A 21,671-nucleotide genomic window follows, 5' to 3' on the forward strand; every position below is an offset into this window, starting at 1 on the left:
TTAAAAATCTTCATGAAATAGTAATACGGAGTTAAAAACTAAAATTGTTATATTTGAGTAGTATGGCTTAACTGTAATGTAAAGAAACCAATGTATGAAATCAATGTTTAATAATAGTCTATAAATATGGAATGTTACATCACATGTTAATTCTGAGTAGACACTTATCTAAAAAGAGGATGTAATTATACTAGAACACTCATAGAAGCAAAGTTAATAAATGTGTAGAAGCAATTAATTACCCTCCCACCAACCCCTAAAAAACTCTAATTCCTACCGTAAAAATATATATATATATATATCACTCTTCCTTTCCACTAGTATAAATAAAGGTGAAGTTATTTTTACACCATTTCCCTATCATTTCCTTTTTTTTTCCTTTGCTCTTCATTTTATTTTCATCACCACAAAAACGAATCCATGGCAAATGAGTGGGATAGTGATTCTGATGAGTCACTAGACTTAACTGACGAACGAGATGATGATGTTGTGATACAAGCTCAGCCACCAACTCTGAAGTGTGATCTGTTAATCAAGGGAGGTGATGCCGATGATGCTGGGCAACCAATGGTGATGAGTGTGGACAACCGTTTCCATAGCATTTACTACGAGTACGCGAAACAAGTTGGTGTGAGGCCTAAGGACTTGCGTTTGTACTGGAGAAAAAGTCTGCTCGCACCTTATGAAACTCCGTTCCAAGTAGGGATGTATCGGCGTGAAACTGTGCTAGCATATGATAAGGTAATCGGTGCAAGAGTTTGTATTTCATGTCTAAGCATTAAGCTTTAATTAAACTCTATTCTAATTTTTGCTTTCACATGTACATCACGGGAATCCACTAGCGGTCGAACCCCCCAGCAACGTTCCAACCCATAATCAGAAGCATATCACCATTTAACTGTTTCTTCCGGAGGCCTTGAATCCAATCGGTTTGTGATGAGAAATGAAACAAAAGTCAAAGACATTTACGTCAAATGGGGGATCAAGCACAATGTTGATGAGCAGCGGGTACGACTTTGGTACAATGGAGAAGACTTAAACGACCAGAAAACTATTGCAGAAGAGGGACTCATAGATGGTGCAGTGGTGTGGGCTCACATTGAACCACAAGGATTCAAAAGAGGAGACAACATAGCATTTAATTCAGATTACTACAGGTGATCAAGTTCAAGGTTCAAGGTGATGGTGTTCAAGATGGTGTTCAAGGAGGTGATGGTGTTCAAGTTCTAAAGTTAATGTAGCTATGACAATATAGTAGTCTTAGATAGCCTAAGTAGGCAGTCCTAACGAAGTGATTTTTTTTCTAATTTCTAAGTTCTATTTTGGATCTAAAATTATGTACCTAAAATTATGTACCTAAGTAGTTCTTATATTGTTAGTAGTGTTGGTAGTTATCCTATAATAAAGGATGATGTAATTATGTTGAAGGTGTATGAACTTATTAATGTAAGGTTTTAAACTAGTAATTAATTAAGTAAAAAGGTAGATTTAGATGATGATATAATAGATGATAATGAAATAATAGATGATATAATGTAAAGAATTGTACTAGTAATTTAGTAAAAAGGTAGATTTTAATGATGATATAATAGATGAGATAATAGATGATGATATCATAGATGAAACACTACAAAGTATCTTACTAGTAATTTAGTAAAAAGGTAGATTAAGAAGATATAATAGATGAAAATGAATCTCTTAAAAAGATGAAAAGAACATAAAAAAATGCAACACACATATTCATTACTTAGATGCTTACTAGATTAAAAATTTGATCAGAAATCATCAAATTGATGATTAATATAAATTCATCATTTCATTAGAAGTATATAATTTTAATTCATTAAATTTGATCAGAATAAAGTATGAATCAAAAATGGCCCAGTCACAACAATATGCTAAGAAATCAGTTCATCAAATTATATAAGAACAAGTTTTTTTTTTTTAAAAAAAAAAAGAAAGATAAAGATATGATAGATGATTCTGATGATATGAAATTGTAAATAATGATGCTTTTATTAGGCATAATGATGATATAAAATTGTAAATAAAGATGATATGACTTTGTCATTTATTAGGCATAAAATGGTCCACTAATACCTATGCAAACAGTTCAAGTGAAGTTGATCATCCCAATAATTAAATTTAAAAAAAAAATACAAGAAAAAAATTAAGAAAAAGATAGGTGAAATTTGGAATAGTAATAGACATAGTATCTTGATATTGTAGACGATTAAGATAGAAAATAGATGATGATTCTAATAGTAAAATAGATACACACAAGTGGAAGATATGACTTAAAATAAAAACAAGTCACATCATTAAATCTTAATAAATTATAAAATAGGATAGAAATGTATACATTTTTCAAACAATTTAAAAACAAATAAAAAATTTAAGAAAACAAAATTTTTGCAACGTACGTAAATACATAAGTCTGATTTGAGGTAAGATAAAAACACACATTAACTGGAAGTTAGAGCCACTAATATTAAACTAAGATTGGGCCGAATGAACACTAATAACATATGACAAATGATATTAAACTTTGTCTCCTTGCTCTTCAACTTGTTCAAGAGTTTGAATACTATTTTTTAATGATAATTCATATTATACAAGCTACCCTTCATTTTGCTTTGGTAATTATTAGTGAGGCTTGGCATTATTTTGCTGGCCACAGGAAACTCCGAGGCTTGTAAAATTAGTGCAAAGAAAATCCAAACAAATCATATCTAGTAAAGTATAAGATTGTATGTTCTCCTACATTGAATTTGAATTAATAAAACCAAGGAAGCAATGGGGATTTGCCCTTAATATCCATTTTTAAACAACCTGATCACAATTGTGTCAGACAATTAGAGAATGATGTCATTAGTATTTGCAGGGATTGTATTTTGTTTGATATAATGTGTAGATTGTGATCTGATTTTCTGCTACTTTGGAAATTGCCTAGTTGCTTGTATGTTTTTTTCTTTTTCTTGTTGTTTATATAGATAGGTAGATATAACTCAAACTTTGAGAGTTAATATTGTAAAGTCTTATTGGATACTATTTCATGCCATGACCACTAATATTAAACTAAGATTGAGCCAAATGAACACTAAGCCCAAATACTTAAAAAAAACCTAATTTGAACAAAAAGCACAAATGGAACACTAAGCCCAAATACCTATCAAGTTCTTAAATGGATCACGTAGCCCAAATTGAGCACTAAGGCCAAACCCCTATCAAAAACTTAAAACTTTGACTTCTTAAAACTTTGATTTCAATAAAATTGACAACACAAAGTGTATTTAAATATACCACCAAAAAAAGGGGCCAAAAATTCCTTAGAAGTTAGGAACCTTAGCAAATAAACCCCGCCAAGATGACTCTTTCATGGTTTAAACAACAAAAAAAACTATGAACACATGTAATTAACCAATATCAATATAGTCTTGCTTCCTACAAGTAACATTGAACACCGTATCAAATCAACAAGTGATATAGTATTGATAGTTGAATATTTCCCAACAAATCAACTGTCCAAGTATTAAGCACTAACATAACATGAACAACAATTATTATACTACCACAATAAGGAGCATAGCTTGTCAGCCCTAATTGGAGCAAAAATTGTGATCCCTAATCACTATGACAAAATTCAGTTTCCAGCAAAAAAAGGACACTGATTTGCAACATAAAAAGGACAGTGGATAAATCATAACAAAACCACAACTTGTACCCAAAAAATATAACTTCCAACTGTGATTATAAAAAGGGATGCATAATATTGACATCAAAAAATAAGGGGGAATGAGCTTTACAAAACCAGGGGCTTGATAATGTCAAAGACAGCTTCGCACGATTCATTGAATTCCGATAGCAGATCTGCACAAAGGATCCAAGACCTCTCCAACAACATGTCTTCAACCTTCAGACCAAAGTGCAATCAATTGAAAAGTGAACACACAACAGTAAAGAGTGTACTAAGTATAAAAGGAGTAATATTGCCAAAATTAGATTAAAAATACTTAGGCGAGGCATAATTTTAAGGAATTTGTGAGCATTACGGTTGACCGCTATTATCATGTGCACTCCACAGCTATGTCTGTTTGCCAAGTGAATTATGTCAAGCTTTGAACAATTAGCAAAATATATATCATTATTTAAATTTGAGACAGTGATATCAACATCATACATATCTCCTTGTTGCTCCATTTCTAAATATGACCTTCGCCAATCCGTAGCGGTTCCAGTTTGCCAACTAGGGTCCATGCTCTGAAATACTAGATCCATTGCAACAACCTACAAAAATTAAGATAGTTGGATGTAACTTCATGTAATTACATTGCAATTTATCTACATAACAAATCACCATGAAAGTTCAAATGCTTCAACAGCTGATGAACCTCCAGACTCCTAGTGTCACATGAATTTTTTGTCTCTAAGGAGTCGATTACAATAACCTCTTCCCTGTTCATTGAAAATGCAACACACCACCAATGGCCATCTCGACATATAGGAACAAAAACCTAGTGATTATATACCAAGAGATGCAGTTCAATATCTATCCAAACCTTACAAAACCACACAGCTCAAATATAACTTCTAAAGCCTACTTATTATCTAAAGCATTTTACCACATTGACTCTGTTAGTGGGGGTTTCCATCATATGTTTGCAATAAGCCTTGATAGTCCTTTGAATTTTTTGAGTCACTCCTTTAGCGTTCAGTACCATAGTCTGCAGGACAATACAAAAAAATCAAAAAGACATAACCCACATTCTAGCTTATAGGAAAATATGAAGTTGGGTTATGCAACTTACTCCAAATGATGGATCTAGCATGAAACGCCTGCTTTTACCGGCAAATTGCTTATCCCAGACCTTTTCATAAATTTTGCTGGCAACCCTAACATACTAGATTACATAAAACCATAGCAAATTTCAAAATGAGACAAACATTAGTAAGTTTAGAGCTTTAAAGTAAGAATTAAAATAATTACCTGATTGCAAATCTCTCCCACAAAGCTAGCAAGCATTCCACATAAATTCAACTTCACCATATGCCCATCAATGCGTAGCATAGTTGGCTCAGTATTACAACAAAAAAGTAGTACATTAGCATAAAATTAGAATAGAGACATGAAAGAGGCTAAGATAGTAATTGGTTAACTAGGGACTCACTCCAAGCTCCGTAGTCGTCCGGATGAATTATCAATAACATACTGGAGTAATGGTTCCCGGAACCTACAAATATACTTTGGCCTCCAGTGTGTAACATAGTCAATTGGCAGTGTTTGAACCTCAACCATATTCCTTTGCCTCCTACTACGCTCAGTTTTCCTCCTCAACATCTCCTTCTGTGCAGCGGTTCGGAGCTTTATCGGGGTTACCGGTTCATCTTCAGATTCAAATGTAATCTCCTGCAACCCCCCATCATCAGATAGTTCAAGACCATTCCCATTCTCCAATCTCTTCTCCTGTCCTTCCAATAGTAGTGCCTTACCACTCTGATCCTTGTCCTTATCATTCTTCATGTCATTCACCTTATCAGTCTCTTTGTCATTCACCTTATCAGTCTGCTTGTCATCCTCCTTCTCATTTTCTTTCTCCTTCTCCTTCTCATTCCCCTTCCCCTTCTCATTCTCTTTCTCCTCCACATTCTCATTAGCTTTCTCAGCCTCTTTCTCGTTCTCATTCACCTCATTCACATGTTCATTCTCCTTCTCAATCACCTTTTCATTCATATTCTCAATCTTCTTCTCAGAATCATTCCCCTTCTCATTCTCCTTCTCCTCATTTTTCTCCTCATTCTCCTTCTCTTTCTCTTTCTCCTTCTCTTTCTCCTTCTCATTCTCCTTCTCCTTCTCCATCTCATTCTCCTTCTCTATCTCCTTCTCTTTATCTCCTCCTTCTCCAATGTCTGCTGCCAAATCTCCTTCTTCTCTCCCTTGTCGTTAGATAAACTATCTTCATTTATCTCCTTCTTCTCCTTACGCTCTCCCTGTTCCCTATCCACTCCCTGCTCTTGACCACAAATTGGGGGGCTATCCAACCTAATGTTTGAGAACATACCATCAAACACATTGGTTTCAGCAAAGTTTGAGCAGTCATTACCCAAAGTATACTTAGGTCCCCTTTACTTGTTGATTGGATTCTCAATCAATATGTACTGTTGATTGGGAGCAAATGCATCACCATTAAATGGACTAGATTGCGTAGTAGTCCACACTAACGATCCAACATCTACGTCTGAGTTTGACAAAATCTCTTCACTCTGTACTTGATAAAAATCTTTATCAAGTGAGTTAGAATCGAACTCCTTCACAACATTCCTTACCTCATTAATCGGCTTCTGCAAATCACCTGCCGGGTCTGCATCAGTAATCTGCACATTCTCCACCTGAGCCAAATTATCCATGACTTTTGGATTGGCTGCATATGATCAAAATGATCACAAAATCAGATTGCTTCTTGTAAAATTTATACTTATTTAAAACAACTAACTACTACATTGATTTAGGAAAAGCTGTAATAACCTTCTCCTAAATTTGGAGCACGACCAAACGGCCGATCGGTGGTTGCCATCCTTCTCCTCTTCACAAATTTGGGATTACAATCCACTTCTTCTTCATCCGATTCAACATCCACTTCAACATTCAATACACTCTTCAAAGCATTTAGAACCTAAGTAAACAGATTAATAAATCACAAAATTAGATTATCATCAACACACAACCCTCAATCACAAACACTAAACAGTTATGAAGAAAGATAAACTTCAACACAATCTTTTGATCTTTTACTCCTACAAGGCAAGATGTCTCCTGCCTTTAAGGGGTGATCCCGCCCATAATTTATATTAACACACTAGCAAAAAATTAACACAAATGGTAAAGATATTTGTAATTACAACATATGTGTATGTATAAAGTTTGTAAACACTCACACCAAGGGCTCTATAATCACCACTATCAAACTGATCAGCAGATGAAACCTTGTTCATCTCCTGCCTCGACCACACTTTGATCCTCGAAAACTCACCCCATTTAAGGGGTGAGCGATTAAGCCGGTCCAAATAAAACACCTACAAATTTACATAGCCTGTTGTTAAACACTCATTCATATTAGCATCATATCTATCATTGCAATTTGAATTAAACTTACCGTCAAGAACAAAGTACATCCACCACTACTTGCATTAAAATTAAGATCATCACCATAAAACCTTTTGCTAAACTGCCCTAGAGCTTTCATTAGCTCATAAAGCACAAACTCACACCAATTATACAGAGGAGCATTGTTTGCCACTAATACACCATGAAGAAATTGCTTCTTCATACGATGGCATGTCGATGAACAGAGTACACTCAATACATACATTAGAAACACCTTCTTGAAATCATCTTCATCCACACAAGGACCCTCCAGATATTGCACAAGTGTCTTCCTAGTTACGCCTCTAGTCTCGCATGTTGTTTTTGTGCTATATGTGTTCCAGAGTCTATCCTCCAACTCCTAGTTCACCACCTTCTTCGGTACTACTTTAGGATCATATGGAAGGCCCAACACCCAATGGACCTGAATTGGGTCCAATGGTAACACTTGTCCATCAATAGTTAACATGCATTTTCTACTCACATCAACTCTTGTACAAAGCCAAAAGGCCAACTGTCGTGGTAGCCCTTTGAGATAAAACAAGCCACCAAAACCCATTTCTCTAACGACACGCTGCTTGCTTTCATCAAAACTGCCTAAAATCCTACCCAATGTCTCCACGGGGCAGTTGACATTCATTGATTGCAAAAAAATCAAATAAATGAAAAAAAAAATTATTACTGTTCCCAATATCTATGATACTATTCTCAAAACACCAAGGGATTGGATTTAATACCTTTTCTTGCTCTTAAAAGAAGCAATGACAATCCCAGGCTCCTTCACCTTTCCTCCTAAGGTTTTGGAATTGTCCTACAGCAGAAAAAAACATAAATACCCCCACAACTATAGGAAATACGATGCCTGCAGTCATATAAACAAACCAACTCACCACAAACACCTTCGGATCTATCTTCCTTTTCCTTCTCGCTTTGCGTTGTGCCTTCCTAACCTGCATATCAACACATATACAGGTTAGGAAGGCACATAGAATGGCAAGTAGTTTGGCACGGTCAGGGTCGTCCTCGGCGCGGTCTAGGTGACTACATGAGTCCACCGGGGTAATCGAGGGTAACGGCAAGTTTGACAAGTTCATGTGCTTCAAAATGGCATTGAATTGACTTTGCATTTGTTCTTGCATCTCTGCGTGCATCTCCGCCTTAAGTGATTCCTTTTCCTCTTCATCCATACGATATGGTGAATTAACACTTGATCAACTTCTTCCTGATCTAGTGTATTCTAAACCCATCACCTTTTCCTACCCTAGTTGTTTCCCTCCGGAACTAATAACTCGCCCGGGGTGGTATGGCTTTCCCAAAGCCAAGGTAAAAGGATCTTTTTCAAAGCTTGGAGTGAGCTTGCCTTCAATCACTTCCGATGTATGATCGAGCTGTAACAAAACAAGAAGTTAAAAATTACAAGTAAGAAGTAGTTTTATATGAAAATATTTAATAATAAGGGTGTAATAATAGCAAAAGTAGCTTAGGTTGCTTACAAGTGCATCTGCTACTGCTTTTGTATCCGGATGCATGACATACTTGCTTGTTTTCTTGTCAATCCCATGCATAGCACACCGCCAGTCAATTGCATGACATACCAAAGTTGAAGCCGCTTGCCATTGTAAAAAAGAGTTTTTTTTTTAAATTGGGTCTTTCGAAGCGGATTTGAAAAACCGCTTGCCAATTGGGGCTTCCCATTTAGTTTTTTCTACTAGTGTAAACACTACATTTACTTATGCAACCTGTTGCTAATATAATCCATAGAAATATTCTCTAAAGACTAAATATAAGCTGATATCCTCAAATGATTTGATGGTATCCTCAAAACAATAATTTTTATATGATATCCTTAAAAGGAAATACTAAATCATTCAACATATTACTATTAATCTTCAATCACAGAACTCTATCCTTTATTAACTATATGATATCCTCAAAACTCTAAATACTTCTCTTTACCCTCCTAACTTAACTTAACCAAACACTGGACTATCCTATAACGACTGGTTGATATCCGCTGAAGGTTAAATAATAGCTGATATCCTCATAACGAAAAATCATTTCCTTAAATGACTATATTTTATCAACCAACCTGTTACTAATATAATAATACATTTCAATTGATTTGATAATATCCTCACAAAACTAGTAAATATCATAACAAGAGTTTACATTAAATTTCATGTTAATCCACATCTTAAACAAACTTCCGTTTTTTATGCCTTCACTTACCAATCAGATACTTTTAAGAATATTTAAGTCAAAGCATTTATGTAAAGGGTTTATGACTATTAAATGTATGTTTGACTTAGGTTTAATAACTATTGTATATATAAACAACAATTTTATGAGTTCCTCTAGTTGCTTGTTAAAATAAAATAAAATAAAAATAAAAAATCAATACTTTGAGTGACTTGTTAAGGAGATATATCGTAAAAATGGCTAATAACCGTAGCAATTTCAGAAAAATCGTGGAAGAAAGCCTTTAATACAAAGATCTTCATCAAATATGGTAGAGGCAAAAGCTTGGGAAGATAATATAATAGCTAGCTGTGAAGTGGATTGTTTTAATTTCATTTTTTCTGACTCTTATCATTCGGAAGGAATTATAATAAGGCTTGTTTGTATATTAAATTTTATTTTTTTATGTAATATATTGAAAACTTTTGTTTTATTGATGCATAATAATGTTCCCTTTAGATTTTGCTAAAACGCATTTCAGCACGCTTGGAAAATAAACTGATGTTAAGTTACGACTTTATGATACTAAATTTGAAGTGCAATTGAAGATAAAAATTTCTAAGAATAAGATCATTCAATGCTTTATCAAGAATGGTGTTGATACATTGATTGATGATTATGAATTTCAAGTTGATGAAGCTGTTGTACTTGAGCTTCTGTAGGGGAATTCTATTGTTTTTTATGTTTATTTACAATTAAATTGTGACGATTAAACGGATTGGAATTTTGCTTTTTAATTGATGTTGTTTTTTTTTCTGAATAATGTTATCAAATTAATAAATTTCAAATATTAGTTAGCTAAATATTTGTTCAATTTTTCATGAATTTTAGTTACATATTCGTTGTTTTGATGATATCCTCATAAAACTACTATAATCATTAATCAATATAAAATTCTGATAAATTTACATCCAATGAAAACACAATGATATCCTCCAAAAATTGGTTGATATCCTATAAAAATAGGATGCTTATAATACCCCGTATTTTTATATGTACTTAATCTAAAAATATGTTTGAAAAGAATTTAAATAATTTAAAATGTTTTATTTATGGTATTTTAATTATTTATTTTAAATAATTTTGGAAATATTTTATAAAAGGAAAGTTTATGTATTATTTTTCTCTTATGGAAGAAAAATCAGAAGAAGAAATTACTATTATACTAAATGAAAAAATTACTTATGGAAGATAGGGTAAAAAAATTTAGTACAGTATATAGAAAAAAGTTTAGAACATAGGGTGAAAATATTTAGAAGTGAGAAATTTTAAGATTTTAGATAGAAAAAATTTAGAACATAGGGTGAAAATTTTCAGAAATATACGAAAAATTCAGAGCATAGATTGAAAATTTTAAGTAATGGATGAAAAAGTTTAGATGATAGGAAAATAATTTAGAACATATAAAAAGGCGTAGGTAAATGAAAAAAAATGAACATATGCTAAAACCTATTAGCTCAATTGATAGAGGACTATGCAAATGCATAGAGGATGTAGGTTCGATTCCTACATAGGTTATCTCTATAAAAAAATCTTTTGAAAGTAAAGATAATAACTTAATAGTAAAACATGAAAATAAATCAAATTATTTTTTCAACTTATGTTCTAAATTATTTTTCTTATGTTCTAAATTTTTGTTTGCTTATGTTCTAAATTTTTTCTGCTTATGCTCTAAATTTTTTCAGCTTATGTTCTAAAATTTTTCCTATGTTCTAAAATTTTTTATAAATTTTAAATATAAACTCTTCAAAATTACCGAAATGTCATTACTAAAGGATCATTTTAGATGGTTAGATCAAAACTAATAAAGGGCTGAGATTGGGTTCTTATATAGAGGAGGGTTCTTACATGAGTCTTCCTCTATATATATATATATATATATATATATATATATATATATATATATATATAGGGGAGGGATCCGGTAAGAACCCTACCTTATATAAGAACCTTAGTTATATAAGAACCAATCTCATCCATTGGATTAGATTAAGATTAACGGTCAGGATTAAAACAGATACCCACCCAAAACCCTCCCCCAATCGACCAAATTTTCTCTCTCCTAAAACTTTCACTCCTTTTTACTTTCTCTCTCCTCAAATCCCAAGATCTAACAAATTGCTACTAATTGGAGTCTTTTCGTTCAAATTTCACATGAATTTCGCATAAACAACCTAAATTGTTCAAATTAGGTACGTTTTTTTTAGATTTTGTTCAAATTTCGCATGAAGCTCAAGTCGATTTTGTTCCATTTCTGTGTGATTTTTTCCGAATTTATGTGCAATATTTGTTCCATTTTTTATTTTTTTATGATTTTGTTTTCGATTTTGTTCAAATTTTAATGAAATTAGCATGATGTTCAAGTGAATTTGAAGTTTTAATTGGTGATTTTTGCAATTTTTAGGGTTCGGATTTAGGGTTCTATTTTTGCGATTTTATGAGTCGATTTTTGCAGTTTATTTTGTGCGATTTTGAGTTGGATTTTTCGTATGGAGTTTGATTATTTTGAGTTCGGTTTAGCAAATTTAGGGTTCGGATCTTTGTGAATTATTTTGTTCAATTTTTGCGAATTATTTTGTTTGATTTTTGCGAATGATTTTTGTTCAATTTTTGTTCATTATTTCGATCGATTTTTGTTCGATTTTTGTTCATTATTTCGTTCGATTATTGTTCATTATTTTGTTCAACTTTTGAGAATTATTTTTGTTCGATTTTTGTGAATAATTATGTTCAAAAAATTAGATCTGTCGATTACTTTTTTTAATGTTTGAATTTAGCTATTTTAGTGAATAATTCATAAAATTGGCTTCTTTAGAAGCCTCTTCTGGAGCCAGTGGGTTTAAATTAGTATCATCACCAACAGTATGCATTTAAATTTTCATCTCTACATAACAACTAAGAGACTAGCGTATCACTAAATCTTTTTTCCTTTGTTCAGGTGGGCTCGTCCGGAGAGGAAGAACAGTAAAGGGCAAAAGGCAGCCTAATAACTGTAAACAGGTAACAGTTGAATATGGAGTAGGCTGTATATGTATAAATAATATGATTATCCAACTGATCTTTTGAGAACATCTTTGTTGAAACTGACGAAGTAGATTATTTATGTATAAATAATATGTTTCATTGTCTAATTTTTGCCGTTTATTAGTTTAGAGTGAAACTTCAGTGTTGCATTTCTAGGATTAGGAATTACACATACTTGGAATTTATGAAAAATAACTTTATTTTAATGCAGAAATTGTTTACTAAGTGAAGATTAGCTTCGCAATTCTTCTAACTTTAGCTTGCGAGTCCGTTCTTAAAAACTAAAAATATAACTGCTGAACCAGCCATCTTTGAGCTACCAAAAGTGAGCTTGAGAAAGTTACTTGGGTAAATGGTATTTTCCATTCTTCTCGCTGCTATTCTGTTTAGTGAACTTATTAATTCTGATGAAAACTTATTTAGCCTGAACTCATGCAAACAATCAAACTTGTTTGAACTTATTCCAATGACAAAATTTGATTAACTTATTAGATCGCGTCAGAATTTTTTTCTGAAGTTATTTAACTTTATTAAGCTTATTAGTACTTGTTTGAACTCATAAGACCTTCTTTGGTTATAAGAAATATAATACATTAATAGATGAAAATTGATTATTCAGAAAGAGGACAGACTGTCCTTAATCAATGTTTCAGATTACAGATCATGCCAGTTTCTTCAAACTTCTCCAATTGAATGACTATTTAATTGCCTCAGTGGGCTCAGTCAGTCATAGTCCATAGAGACCCTAGATAAGCTATTATGTCTCACACAGAGTATAAAAAGTATTGAAACTGACGAAGTAGATTATTTATCTCTGAACTGAAGGCCTGAAGCAATGGGCTTTGCTTAATATTCATGCACCTGTTGACATTCATAAGATGAGAACTTGATTAATGCTTTACTGCTGAGGTAGTAACATGTTGAATATACAATTTTGATTTGTGTTTTTCGTGTGAGTGAAATGTGGCTAAATATTTTTTAATCGGACAAACCCTTCTCATATTACTGCCAATGAAATGCAGGGTGATATTATCAAGGAGGGACAAGTGATTGGTTACATTGATCAATTTGGAACTGAGCTTCCTGTCAAGGTTAGCTTCTGTGTATGAATCTTTCTTGGCGAAAAGCTTGCATGGTTTTAAAAGTAACTGAAGGGCAAGGCAACTTCTTACTTTTTTGGGGAGGATAGAGTGGGGCTTTTTTGTATGGTTTTAATCATGTTGGTGCATTTATGAGCTTTAATTTGTTTATGGAGTCTTCATGTGGTTAGTATGCCATTTTAATTTGAACGTATGCCCAATTGCCCAACTGAATTTGTTTGATTTTATCTGTAGTAATGGTGTACTTCTGCCAATTTTGTATCTGAATCTGTTGGTTATATCTATAGTGATGGTGTGATTCTATCACTTTTTGTAGAGGACATGCTTTTTTGATAGTCTTTTTATGGTGTCCGCTAAATTGATTTTGATTGAACACCCTCCTTCCCAATGCAGTTTCTGGCTTTTAATCTTTTGATCCGCTAACATGTGTAAGAGAGTCCGAATATGTATGGTGTCTTAGCTATGGTGTTCCACTAATGAGGCTTGTAGCTGCATTCTCTTACTCTTGTTGTGTTCTTTTTTGAAACTACTCTTGTTGTGTTCTTAATTGTTAGTGATATAATTATGATAACATGTTCTAAACTATTTTTCAGCATGTTCTAAACTATTCTTATGTTTAAAATATATTACTAATGTTGGAATGTTACTAATATTTTTTTTATTTTTTAAAATTGCAGCAAAATGCAAGGCCAAAATGAAGAAAATTCAGAAGAACTTACTATTATACCAGATGAAAAAATTACTTATGGAAGAAAAAGGTAATTAAAGTATTTTTATTATGTTCTAAGGTTTTCTACTATGTTCTAAAGTATTTCTATTATGATCTAAAGTTTTCTATTATGTTCTAAAAATTATCATATATGTTCTAAATCATTTGTATTTGATTTTAAAGGAAAGTTGTTGAAAATGAAGCGGAAGTAATTGACAAAGATGAATTTGAGAAACATGTGCAAAGTCTAAAACGAAAAAGAGGTAACAAGCTTCCATCAAGGATTCAACCACCTAGAAAAATGCAAAAAAAGGAAGAAGGAGATGATGACGAGGATGAGAATGATGATGGACAAAAGTTGGAGGAAAAAGATGATACTAATGAAGAGATGGATGGACCAAAGTTAGAGGAAAAAGATGATTCAAAAGAGGATGTGAAAGATGATAAGAAAAAGGTTCTAAATTATTTGTTGGTGTTCTAAATTATATGCTAATGTTATAAATTGCATGTTTATATTCTATATTCATACTTATGTTCTAAAGTAAATAATATGTAACTTTATTTTTGTAAGTTACATGCTTTCATTTCCAAGTCTATGTTTTAAAGTATATACATGTGTTCTAAACAATGAACTTATGTTCTAAAGTTCATGTTCTAATTTAAATCTTTTTTCTCCTAATTTGAATTATGTTCTAAACTATGTGATTATGTTCTAAAGTATATGCTTTTAACAAGTACTTGTATTCTAAATTATATGTTAATGTTCTATACTTTATGCTAATGTTCTAAAGTTCATGTTTTTATTATGTTAAAATTCTTTCTAATGTTCTACTTTATTCAGGTGGTTTAGAAAAAAAATGTGAAAAGCAAGATTGAAAAAGAAAATGATGGTGAGGATGTCAAAGTAATCAAAGAGGAAAAAAAAAAGCAAACAGCTTATCAAAGAGTTACAACTAAGGAATTGATGAAACAAGTGTTGGTAAATCTTTCTAAAAAGCATAAGCAAGCAATTAAGAACATTGGATTTGGAGCTTTTTTGAAATTGAATGCACCACATCATGCCGATTCTTGGTAAGCACTAGCACTAAGTTTTATTTTTATGATTTTAAGATTGACTCTTATGTTCTAAAATTAAAATATATTGTTTATTTTTATTTTTATTTCTATTCTAATTTATATGTATTTTGTATTCTAAACCTTTAATTTGAATCTAGGTTGACAAAACAACTTCTTACGAATTTTGATCCCAAAAGATGTTGCTTGATGCTACCGGGGAGAGAAGAAAAAATATTCTTTGATGAAATTGATGTTCACATGGCATATGGATTGCCAATGGGAGATATTCCAATTGTTGATACCTTAGAAAATAAGAAGAATGTGGAATGTGCAAATTTTATGCAAAAATGGAGAAAAAACTTTGACCTTAAAGTGGTATGAATATTTTTATGTGTGCTTGTATCCTAAACTTGTTATTTGGCTTATGTTCTAAATTATATTTATGTTCTAAATTACTTGTGTATGTTATAAAGTAATTCCGAATATGTTCTAAAAGTAATTCTTATTATGTTTTAAGTTCTAAAGTATTTCTAATGATGTTCTAATGTATATATTTATGTTCTAAATTACATGTCAATGTTCTAAAGTATTTCTAATCATGTTCTAATTTACTTTTATGATCTTCTAAAGTATTTCTGATTATGTTCTAAAGTATATAAGTTCATGTTCTAAAGTATTTCTGATTATGTTCTAAAGTATATAAGTTCATGTTCTAAAGTATTTCTGATTATGTTCTAAAGTATATAAGTTCATGTTCTAAAGTACTTGTCCATGTTCTAAATTACTTGTCCATGTTCTAAATTACTTACTGGGTGCTCCAACAAATGGAAAATTGATTAGTAGGATCGAAAAGGTGAAAGCGGTAGATAAAGAAAGAGATCAAGTTTCTGATGAATTTATTTACAACTTCATTGTATGTGTAGTTAATAGTTGCATTCGTTCAACGAATAGCAACCAACTATACGTAAAGTATTTGTATAGTTGCAAGGATATAAAGAATATAGTGAAGTTGGATTGGTGTAAATTTGTGAAGGAGCACTTGATGGAAACTTGTAAAAAATGGCAAGATGGAGAATCATACTTCGTGGGGCCTTTAATCTTTCTTATGGTAATTTTTAATTTTTTTTTTAACATTCATTATATATGTTACTAATATTTTGATTATGTTGTAATGTACATATCTATGTTCTAAATTACTTGTCTATGTTCTAAAGTAATTCTGATTATGTTCTAAGTTACATGTCTATGTTCTAAAGTATTTCTAATGATGTTCTAAATTATATATCTATGTTCTAATTTATATATCAATGTTCTAAAGTAATTCTAATGATGTTCTTATAGGTATCCTATTTTGATCGGGTACAAAGAAAGGGGTTAGAGATACCACGTGGTGTTCCACTACTTTCAATGAAAGGTTTTATACAAGATTGAAGTTTGAGAAAGACCTAGGATTTGGAAAGGGAAAAGTACTAGAAAGAATGAAATTGAATTTGATATGATTTTTGTATATACTTATGTTTTAAAGTTTGTACTATATGTTCTAAACTTTAAAATATATATTCTAAAGTTTATTGTACATGTGTTTTTAAGAGTATTATGCATGTTTATTTTATGTTCTAAAGTTTATTATATATGTTCTAAAGTTTATTATGGATGTTCTAAAGTTTGTAATCTATTCATATTATGATTTGTAGGGTCGAATCAAGAAGAAACAATCGGAGGATAAGGATAAGAGAGAAAGTGAAGGTCCATCAATGGTAATTACCGTTTTATATTTATCTATCATTATGTTTATGTATGTATTCTAAAATTTGCAAGTTATATTTAAAAAGGAATTGGAAAAAAGGCAAGGGAAAGACAAAGGCAAGAAGAAAGTGCAACCTTTGACAATTGAAGAAAAGCAAGGGAAAGACAAAGGCGACAAGAAAGAGCAACCCTTGACAATTAGAGAAAATCAAGGGGAGAAGAAAGTAATGAAAAAAAAAATCCATGCCATTGTCAAAGAAGCAAGGAAAAGACAAAGGAAAGGAGAAAGTTATGGAAAAACAATCCATGCCTTGTAATTGTATCACATCTCCAAATGACATGATGGTATAATGTTTTAATATTTTTTTCATATTTATTTAATTACTTAGTTCTATAATGTTTTAAATACTCATTACTTAATGCTTTAAATTGTTAGGGCTTTTTAAGCAAATTTGGAGATTTGGCAAAGAGTCTTGCATCGAACGTGAAAGAGATGTATAGCATGTTGGACCAAGCAAAAGATTTCTTTGTTGAGGAATAAACAAGTGGGAAAATGCATCATCTTATAGACAACATTTGGGGCAAGTATACCACAAAGGTATTATAATCATGTTCTAAATTACTTATGATCTAAATTACTTATGTTCTAAACTATTTTCAGCCTATGTTCTAAAGTGTAATTTTTATATATAAATGTCATATTGGACTCTAACTTATGTATTCTTATATATATAGCCATTGGAAAATCAAGATGAAAAAAACCAACCGAAGAAAAGTCCTTCTATATTTAGTCAAGATCAACATTTCTTCGATGAGCCGGCATTCATAGAAGAATTGGATATGTTGATGAACATAGCATAGAAGAAATTCAATGATGAAAAGACATTGGGACATGGCAATTATATGCTTAATTTCTAAATTATACGTATGTTCTAAATGATGTTCTTAGATCAAGTGTTTATGTTCCAAATCAAATCTATATTATATAGTTATGTTCTAAAATTGTGTCTTATAATTATAATGAAGATTTGACATCAAATGAAGGAGAAAGAGAAAAGAACAACAATGAAAGGAAAAGCAATGACAAGAAAGATGATAGTATCTCCTCACCTATTGTTGGTAATTTCACATTATTTTCAAGCTCATTTCTTATTAATGTTCTTTGAATATATTGATTTGGATAAGAAAAAGTACTAAAAAGAATGAATAGAATATTCGTATATGATTATGTTCTAAAGTTTAAGCTATATGTTCTAAAGTTTACGTTATATGTTCTAAAGTTTATGCTATATGTTCTAAAGTTTATACTTTATGTTCTAAAGTTTATGTTTATGTTCCAAATCAAATCCTTATGATATTATCATGTTCTAATATTGTGTTTTATAATTATTTTGAAGACTTAACATCAAATGAAGGAGAAAAAGAAGAGAACAACAAAGAAGAAAAAAGCAAGGAGAATGAAGAGAATAGCTTGTTGCCCTCTCCACAAATTGGTAAATTGTCATTTATTTAAATTACATGTCTTAGTTATAAAGTATTTTATACTTATTTTTCAAAGTTCTTATGTTTCATGTATTTCTTATATTCTTTTTCATTCACAGTTGCTCTAGATTATCAAATGGTTGAAGATGTTCTTAATTGTGATTTTCTAAACCCCGAAAGTGATCACAAAGAGAAGCAACAAGAAGAGAAGGAGAAAAACCAAGAAGAACAAGAAAAGAAGAAAGAAGAACAAAAAGAAGAGAAGAAAGAAGAACAACAAGATGAGAAGCAAGAAAAAAAACAAGAGGAGAAGCAAGATGAACCCAAAGAAAAAGAAAAAGAGGAAAAAATGATGAACAAGAAAGTTGAAGCAAAGGAAGGGTAATCAATGTAACTTAGTAATAGGAATATTTAAACAATGGTTTTGGTTTAGAACATATGTTGGATAATTTAGTAAAACTTTAATATAGAATTAATGGTTTGTGTGTTCTAGTTATATATATTTGTTTGTGTGTTACAAGTTTGTTTGGTGTGGTTTGATGTGTTTTTTACAACTTTGGTTAAGAACTAGGAATAGAATAACAAATACATAATTATTTGGTTATGAAGGTTTTGATGTTTAACTTATATTAATTATTTTTATTTTTATAATGTTTTAAAGTATTTCTGATTATGTTCTAAACTATTTAAGATTATGTTCTAAATTATTTCTGATTATGTTCTAAATTACTTGTCCATGTTATAAAGTAATTTTGATTATGTTTAGACAAAAGAATAAGCTTAAAATTTTCTTGCGTACAACGAAGAAGAAAGAGAAAAGGAATGAGGACACACCAAAGACACCAATTCCTCCAAAAAAGACATGCAAAGATATTTCTCCTCCAAACTTCAATTTGTTGTCGCCCTCGCCAATAGTTGGTAATTTCAACTTATTTAAATTTTTTTTTCTTATATGTATATTGGATATTTATAATATTAATTTGTATATTTGTAATTTTTTATAATGTCAAAAATTGTTTTAATGTTCTAAATTTTGTTTTGTTATGTTCTAAATTAATTATGTGAATTTGTTAATTGTGATGTTTTTTTTTTTGAATTTAGTTCTAAATTACTTGATTATGTTCTAAAGTAATTCTGATTATGTTATAAGTTAGATGTCTATGTTCTAAAGTTAATCTGATTATGTTCTAAATTACATGGAAATGTTCTAAAATATTTTTTATTATATTCTGAATTACATGTGTATTTTAAGTTTAATGCCTTTGTACTTTTTTGTTTGCAGTTTGAGCAAATGAAAAGGTTACGAGTGGAGTATTGTGGGAAGATTATAACATCAGAAGTAAATGAAAAACGGAAAAGAGTGATGAAGATGGTTAGAAAGTGGTCAAAGTTGAACAAAAATTGATATATGATTATGTAAATCTTAAGTTTATATCTTTAGACATATATTTAAAACAATATATAGTACATTTTTTGTACAAATATGGAGATGACTATTTTGAACATGGGTATCATTAGGAATATTAATATCATTTGAAACATTAACCTAATTTGAAACATTATTTTTATAATGTTCTAAAGTATTTCTAATTTGGAATAAGTTGAAGTTTTTCTTTTGTACAATGAAGAAGGAAGAGGAAAGGAATGAGGTCACACTAAAGACACAAACTCCTCCAAAAACGACACAAAGATATTTCCACTCTAAGCTTCAATTAGTTGTCGTTCTCACCAACTTTTTTTTTTTGATATATATATATATATATATATATATATATATATATATATATATATATATATATATATATATATATATATATATATATATATATATATAAATACATTATACTACCTCCGGTCCACTTTAGTTGCAACTATTTCATTTTTGGGCTGGTCCACATTACTTGCAACTTTCCCATTTCTTTCCTTTTTTAGTAACTTTTTAGTGATAAAATTACCATTTTAACCTTACTTTTTTTTAAACACCCTAATTACAAAACTGATGGGTTTCAAATCGGTGGGTTTCGGGGTTGGTGTTTTGGTTTTGGTGGTTCCGGTGTGTTGGGTTGGTGGTTTCGGTGTCGGTGGTTTCGAGGGTAATTGGGTTTCTAGGGTCATTGGTTTCGAGGGTCGGTGGGTTTCTGGTAGGGGTGAAACAAATTCGGTTTAAAACCGAACCGAACCACAAACCAAACCGAATTAGAAATACGGTGCGGTTTTTTTTCTAATATGGTTTGGTTTGGTTTCAAAAAAAAGAAGATTTCGGTTTTCGGTTTGGTTTCGGTTTCAAGTTTTGAAAAACCGAAAAACCGAAATCCAAACCGAAATTTCGGCCCATACCCCAAACATAAGCTAGCCCAATTCTGTTTTTACCTAAGTATATAAAGTAAAACAAAAACAAACCCTAATCTGTCACTCCTCTCCGCCTCTCTCACTCTCTCAATTCAATACTCACTCTCACTCCTTCACTGTCCACCGTCCACTGTCCACCGTCCACCGTCCACCGTCCACCGTCGTCCGTCCTCTCAAATCAAAAGCCCAAAGGTATGCATCCTGTTGGATGTTGCAATTAATCTTTACCGATCTTCGCTAAATTCAAATGTTTAATTGCTTGAAATTTTACTAATTCAATTGCTTATATTCTATTTAAATGTTCAATTTACATATTGTAGGTTGTTGATGTATTGCTGCTGCTGCTCACCAAATTTGTTGCTGCTGCTAACTGCTTGCTCGCCTACGATACAACTTTGTTGTTTACAGATTGTTGTTAAACTTTTTTTTTATTATTTTTTTACATTGCCGAAGTATTTAATATATTAGCAAATTTATAGGCCTTGTAACTTGAAGTTAGATCTTATTTATGTTTAATGTTTGCTTATTATATGATACAATTACAGATTTGTTTATATGATATGGTTTGTGTTTGGTTTGGTTTGATTCGGTTTGGTTTGGTTCATGTGCAATATTTTATGCTACGATGCCTTAGATGGGTAAAAACGGTGTGGTTCGGTTTTTGTTTTGAAAACCGAAATTAATATGGTTTGGTTTGGTTTGGTTTCAAGAATAATATGGTGCGGTGTGGTTTGCAAAATTCAAAAACCGAATTATAGTGGTTCGGTTTCGGTTTGGGCAATAAACCAAACCGAAAACCGAACTTTCACCCCTAGTTTCTGGTGGT

General features: G+C 31.4%; 1 long non-coding RNA gene across 1 annotated transcript; it reads left to right on the plus strand.

Moving 5' to 3' along the window:
• The first annotated feature begins 20,919 nt into the window (after positions 1-20,919).
• Positions 20,920-21,384, plus strand: LOC145593818 (uncharacterized). Its single transcript, XR_014102804.1, has 2 exons — positions 20,920-21,037; positions 21,166-21,384. It is a non-coding gene; the product is annotated as an uncharacterized LOC145593818 (long non-coding RNA).
• Positions 21,385-21,671: the final 287 nt, after the last annotated feature.

This window comes from Chenopodium album, chromosome 19, assembly GCF_948465745.1.
Source record: "Chenopodium album chromosome 19, dcCheAlbu1.1, whole genome shotgun sequence".
Classification (NCBI taxonomy): domain Eukaryota; kingdom Viridiplantae; phylum Streptophyta; class Magnoliopsida; order Caryophyllales; family Amaranthaceae; genus Chenopodium; species Chenopodium album.